Genomic DNA, 6,714 nt, shown 5'->3' with positions numbered 1-6,714 from the left:
CATTTTAATTTTTTTAAAAGATAAAATAAAATAGAGCACTTCATGTAATGTTTCCAAGAGATAGAAAAAGTGACCTTAACACCTAGTGATGGCCAGAGTCTCTTGATATGTTTTAGCCCTTGTGATTTAATCTAAATGCTACTCTTTAGTAGGAATCTAGGTGACTCAGAAGACAGAATATTGGGCCTGAAGTAAAGAAAACCTTACTTCAAATCCAGCCTCAGTTACTCACTTAGCTGTGTGATCTTGGCCAAGTCACTTAACCTCTGTTCACCTTTTTCCTCATCTAATAATAGCATCTATGTTCTGCAATTGTTGAGAGGATCAGATGTGATAATATTTGTAAAGTACTTAGCACAGTGCCGGAAACAGAAGCACTATCTAAAGCCATTATTATTAACTATTGAATAATTGCTATTTGACAAATCACCAACAGAAAAAAATCATGGCAAAAATATCTTGTTGCTCCTTGGCTAATTAAACCCCCTTAGATGGGTCTTTTTCATCCCCCTTAGAATCTTTTAATAGGGACCTTAGAACCTTTATTTTTACAGTTACATTTTTTGATAGTCTGTCCTTCTCACAGCTACCTTCCTCCTATTGAACAATTGGGAAAAAAACCAAAAACCCTTGACAAACAAATCCCTCAATACAGATCTACATAATCCAACAAAACAAATGACCATATTAAGCCTGTATTTGGCTTCTTTCTGCATTTTAAGTTCATAGCCTCTCGGTCAGGAGGTCAGCCTTAGGTTTTCAGTCTTTTGGACATAAGCTTTATCATTGTGTTGACCCAAATTCTAAAATCTTTCAAAGTTTTTTTTTTCTATATCACTGTATAAATTGTCCTCCTATTTCTGCTTCCTGTGCCATGCACTAATTCATAAATATCTTTCCAATTTCCTTTGAAATTATCCATTTCATCATTTCTTATTGTACAATGATATTTAATAAAATTCTTATACCACAATTTACTTAGCCATTCTCCAATAGGAACACTTATCTTTAATTTCCAGTTTGGGTTACCACAAAAACTGCTGCTGAAAATATTTTAGCCTCTATGGGTCCTTTTCCTCTTTGATTTCCTTCGAGTTTAGGTCTAATAGCAGTATGGTTGGGTCAAAGGGTGTGCAATTTGGTAACTTTCTGTGCATAGTTCCAAATTGCTTTCTAGAATGACTGGATCAATTCATAGCTCCACCAATAGTGCACTATTGTCCCTGTTTCCAAAGGCCGCTACAAAATTTCGTTTTCTTCCTCTTGTGTCATCTTTACCAGTCTCATAGGCGTGAGGTGGAACCTCAGAATTTGCTTTAGTTTGCATTTCTTTAATTATTAGTGATTTAGAGCATTTTAGATGATTGCTGATAACCTGGATTTCTTCCTTTGAAAACTTCTTATTCATATATTTTGATCATCTTCTATTGAAGGAAGGCTCTTAAATTTTTTTTGTTCAGTTCCCTTCTTTTATACATAGAGAAAATGAGGCCTGGAGGTTAAGGCTATTATCCAATGTTTGGTTTTGTTCAGTTGTTTTCAGTCATGTATGACTCTTTGTCATCCCATTAGGTGTTTTCTTGGCAAAGATGCTGGAGTGGTTTGCTATTTCTTTCTCCAACACATTTTACAGATGAAGAAACTGAGGCAAACAGGGTTAAGTAACTTGCCCAGGGTCACGCAGCTAATAAGTGTCTGAGGCCAAATTTGAACTCAGGAAGATGAGTCTTACTGATTCCAGGCAGAGCACGCTATCCACTAAGAAACCTAGCTGACCCCTTATTCAAGGTACTGAACTCAAGTATCAGATGCAGAATTCAAACACAGGTCTTACTAAATCCATTGCTCTTTCCATTACTCTAAAGCTATTTGAGAGGAACCTATTTCTTTTTTTTTTTTTTTTTTAGTGAGGCAATTGGGGTTAAGTGACTTGCCCAGGGTCACACAGCTAGTAAGTGTCAAGTGTCTGAGGCTGGATTTGAACTCAGGTATTCCTGACTCCAGGGCCGGTGCTCTATCCACTGCGCCACCTAGCTGCCCTGAGAGGAACCTATTTCAAAATGAATTCTACTCCATAGTGAAATCATCTCTTCCTTTGCATAATAAGTTCACTGAACATTTCCCTTTAAAAGCTAACAAAAAATTCAGGCTTGTGTGATGACCTGTAGTTTGAATAACCAACCAAAGCAATACTCTAAGTTTACTTTTTACAAAGTCTAAGGATTTAAAAGTTTCGTGGAGTTGCATATATCCTAACAATACTTTGCTGAGTTAGTCAAGTAGCAATTATAACTCTATTAATGGGGAGTATGGCAGATATCAAATAAAAGTGCATAGAAAAGGGGGCAGCTAGGTGGCACAGCAGATAAAGCACTGGCCCCGGATTCAGGAGAACCTGAGTTCAAATCCAGCCTCAGACACTTGACACTTACTAGCTGTGTGACCCTGGGCAAGTCACTTAACCCTCATTGCCCCACGAAATAAAATAAAATAAAGAAAAAAGGAAAAAAAGAAAAGAAAATTTTTAAAAAGTGCCTAGAAAAAAAAGAAATCATTTAGTCTAAATTACTTGGATTGTTCACAATCACACCTCTTATTAGTGGCAAAGCCAGGACCAGAGTCCTAATTCCAAGTTCAGTACTTTCCCCACTGCTTCCCATTTGACACAACTCATATTGAAAATGGCAGAACCTGGGGGTGGAGATCAGGAAATCTAATTCCTAATCCAGTTTTTTTCACTATTAGATTATTGGTGAGACTCATTATAGGGGGATACCAGACTGGATTTGGATATGTTCTTTGCTGCTAAAGAATAAATATACCTACAGAATTACAAAATTTGAGAGTGGAAAAGAACCTCAACTGCCATCTAGTCATTCACAAAAGAAATTCTCACAATAATATATCCGACAAATGGTCATCCAACCTCTGCTGAAAACCTCTGAGGAGAGGCACCCATCTCCTTTCCAGGAAGCCCATTTCATTTTTGGACTGCTAGGAATTTGTTTTTTTACTAAAATCCATCCAAAATTGTCTTTCCCCCCATTTTCCACTTATTGCTCCTGCTTCTGCCCTCTGAGGCCAAACAGTAAGTCTTATCTTTCCTTCACACAACAGCCCTTTGATTACTTGAAGACAGCTCTCATGGTCTCCATGAGTCTTCTCTTCTTCATGCTAAATATCCCCAATTCCTTCAACCAATTATCATATAACTTGGACTTACAGATCTTCAAATTCTGGTTGCCCTCCTCTGGACACTTAATATCAATCATATCAATGTCTTTGCATATCTATCTTAAATTCTGTCATTCAGAACTAAACATAATACTACATATAAGGTGTGATGAGAGCAGAGCACAGTGGAACGGTTACCTTACTCCTGGAAACTATATCTCAGTTAATATAAACCAGAATTATACTAGTTTTTTTTTTACATGCCACAATCACCCTTCCAACTCATAGTGAGCTTCTGGCTTACTAAAACCCCTAGATCTTTCTTTCAGAACAACTACATGCCTCCCCAACTTCATTTTTGTTAAAGTGACTTTGTGTACCCAAACCTAAGACTTTTTTTTTCTTTTGAGATTAATCTTGCAGGGCAGCTAGGTGGCCCAGAGCATAAAGCAACTGGCCCTGGATTCAGGAGGACCTGAGTTCAAATCCAGATTCAGACGCTTGACACTTACTAGCCGTGTGACCCTGGGGTTACCCCATTGCCTGGCAAAAAAAAAATTTATCTTGGATTTAGCTCTGTTCTCTATCCTGTGGAGAACTCAATTGTATGTCTCCCATCTTTGTGCCATCTGTAAAAAGTGATGAGGAAGTCATCTATGCCTGTATCCAAATCAGTGATAAAAATAAGAATAATACAGAGCCAAGAACAAATCCCTGGAATATTTGTTTGACCCCATTTCTTCCTTATCAACTCATGACCCTACTGTAATCTGACTTCTATTCCCATCACTCTTTCTTCAAGGTCACCAAAGAACTTGCTGGCCAAATAGCCCTTTCTTAGTCTTCATACGTGGGTATTTCTGTAGCATTTGACACTAAGTCCAAACCTTTCTTCTAGGTATTGTCTCTTCCCTTAGTTTCCATGGAGCTGTTTTCTCCTGGTTCTCTTCAGCTATTTGACTGATAATGTTGAAGTCTCAAACCATACATTCAAAAGAGAAGAACAAGCAAAAGTAGATTTTCTTCCTCTTTTTTGAGCCCACTGAGTTGATGGCCTTTTTTATTCAGTTGTCAACCATCTTTGCAATACACCTCCTTTCATAAACCTTCTCTTCCCTCCACAAGGGCCAAGGGACAAACCAGGAGCCTCCTTGTGTCCTAGCAAGAAACCAGAACATGTGTCATTGAAGTGGTCCAAGCACATGCTCGAAGCCATCACCACCACCCCTTCTTCCCATCAAAGTGTAAGGACTAAAATTCTAGCTATATTGTCTAAAATATCTAATGAGTGGTCACTAATAAATTATAAGCTTTAGCAAGAGTTAGACTTTTAAACATTTATTAAGGAGAATAAGAATTTGGTAAAGAGAGAGAGAAAGGCCTAGATTCATCTAAAGGGAGAGCACATTTCTAGCTCCCTTCTCCACCAGAGTCCTCAGGAGAAAAAAGAGTGAGTCAGAGTGCCAGTCTCCCCCTTCTTCCTCCCACCAGCCAACATCACTTCCTGACGCCAAAGAAAAGCCGCATGGTCCTGTCCTCAGAGGCCCTCTCCTCATGTTGGAGCTTTCCTACAGTAAGTCTCCAGCAGGTGGCATCATTCCAATAATTACAAAAGGGACCCTAGAACCAACCAAGAGCGTCTAGTCTCATATGATGTTTTAAGAAGAGACTAGAGAAGACATCATTCCCTATGATGTTTGACTTTGTGAATTTATGTGGGCAGTTTTCTTCCTCTAGTTTAAAGTCCTATTGGATTTGAAAATTTTCATAAAAACATATTTTTACTGACCTAAATGAGATATATTCCATCCCTGACCAAGAGCCCATGATTCTTTCATTTTAAATAATAATCCAGCAATACCACTGCTATATTTATACCTCGAAGACACCTAAAAAATAGGAAAAAATCTATCTGTACAAAAGTATTTATAGAAGCTCTTTTTGTGGTGGCTAAGAATTGGAAAGGAATGCCCATCCATTGGAGAATGGTTAAACAAGCTGTGTTACATGATTGAAATGGAATATTATTGTGCTATAAGAAATGACAAGCAGGAAAATTTCAGAAAGGCCTGGAAATACTTGTATGAACTGACATATAGTGAAGTGAGCAGAACCAGGAGAACATTGTACACAGAGACAGCAATATTATTTGATGAAGAACTATGAATGACAACTATTCTCAGCAATACAATGATCCAAGACAATCCCCCCAAAAGATCTGATATTGATTGAATACAGACTGAGGCATGATATTTTTCACTTTATTTCTTTTTCTTTTTTTTAGGCAATAGGGGTTAAGTGACTTAAGGGTCACACAGCTAGTAAGTGTCAAGTGTCTGAGGCTGGATTTGAACTCAGGTACCCTGAATCCAGGGCTGGTGCTTTTAACCACTGCGCCATCTAGCTGCCCCCACTTTATTTCTTTAATTTTTTTTCTTTTATTCAAGTTTTCTTATACAAAAGACTAATGTGGTAATGTTTTACATAATTGTGCATGCATAACCTATATCTGATTGCTTACAGCCTCTGGGAGGGGACAGTGGAAGGAGGGAGGGAGGGATAGGATTTGGAACTCAAAACTTTAAATAAAAACATTTATTATTTAAAAAACCAATAGTCCAAAAATCAGTTTCATTTTCAGACTTGATCAACTGTTAATTTCCCAAGGCTGCCTTTTCTTCTTCTGAAGTTCCTATCTTTGTGGTGATGAAAATACCACCCACGCCTACAAAATCTTCAACTTCTTGCCAGAACTTCATAATCCCTAGCCAAACTTTATAGGTTCATTCTGGTGCAATCATTTACCCTCAGGTCTTGGGAGATATTTTGCCACATCTCAGGTATGCATGCTAAGAAGATAGTAAATCTCCCTAAACACCACTGCCTCAATACTCAGCCACGTGGCAGTCTGCTGATAGCCACCACTGCTTGATTTTATTCTTTTTTTTTTTTTTTGCAGGGGGCAATGAGGGTTAAGTGACTTGCCCAGGCTCACACAGCTAGTAAATGTCAAGTGTCTGAGGTTGGATTTGAACTCAGGTACTCCTGAATCCAGGGCCAGTGCTTTATCCACTGCACCACCTAGCTGCCCCCTCTTTTTATTTTATTATTATTTTTTTAAAATATGGAATGCTTCATGAATTTGCAAGTCATCCTTGTGCAGGGGCCATGCTAATCTCTGTATCGTTCCAATTTTAGTATATGTGCTGCTGAAGCGAGCACAATTTTATTCTTAATACCAGTTTTGAGTGGGTGCTGACCCTTAGATCATCTCCTACCTGGGGTACTGGGTCTCAGGTTGGAGAGAGGAAGCCCATCAGTGAGAGAAGATACCCCAAATATGAGTTTTCTTACCTTTTTACTTGGGACTTCCTATCTTTTATGCTCTTGCTCAGATGTAAAAATAGATATTTAAATGCTATGATGTTAAAGAATATAAACTGGAATTCAGTTTTCTATGGTGTAATGATTTCGTTTTATTTAGAATTTTATTTTTCCCAAATTACATGTAAAAACAAATTTTAACATTGATTTTTAAAA

The 6,714-nt window shown here is 37.9% G+C and overlaps 1 non-coding gene across 1 annotated transcript; it reads right to left on the bottom strand.

The window, feature by feature from the left end:
* Window positions 1-6,292: 6,292 nt before the first annotated feature.
* Window positions 6,293-6,396, bottom strand: LOC122726924. Its single transcript, XR_006352915.1, has one exon. It is a non-coding gene; the product is annotated as a U6 spliceosomal RNA (small nuclear RNA).
* Between the last annotated feature and the right edge of the window lie 318 nt (window positions 6,397-6,714).

This window comes from Dromiciops gliroides, chromosome 4 (genome assembly GCF_019393635.1).
Source record: "Dromiciops gliroides isolate mDroGli1 chromosome 4, mDroGli1.pri, whole genome shotgun sequence".
Lineage (NCBI taxonomy): Eukaryota > Metazoa > Chordata > Mammalia > Microbiotheria > Microbiotheriidae > Dromiciops > Dromiciops gliroides.
Note: the sequence above shows the minus strand (reverse complement) of the source record. Positions and strands in the feature narration are given on the sequence as shown.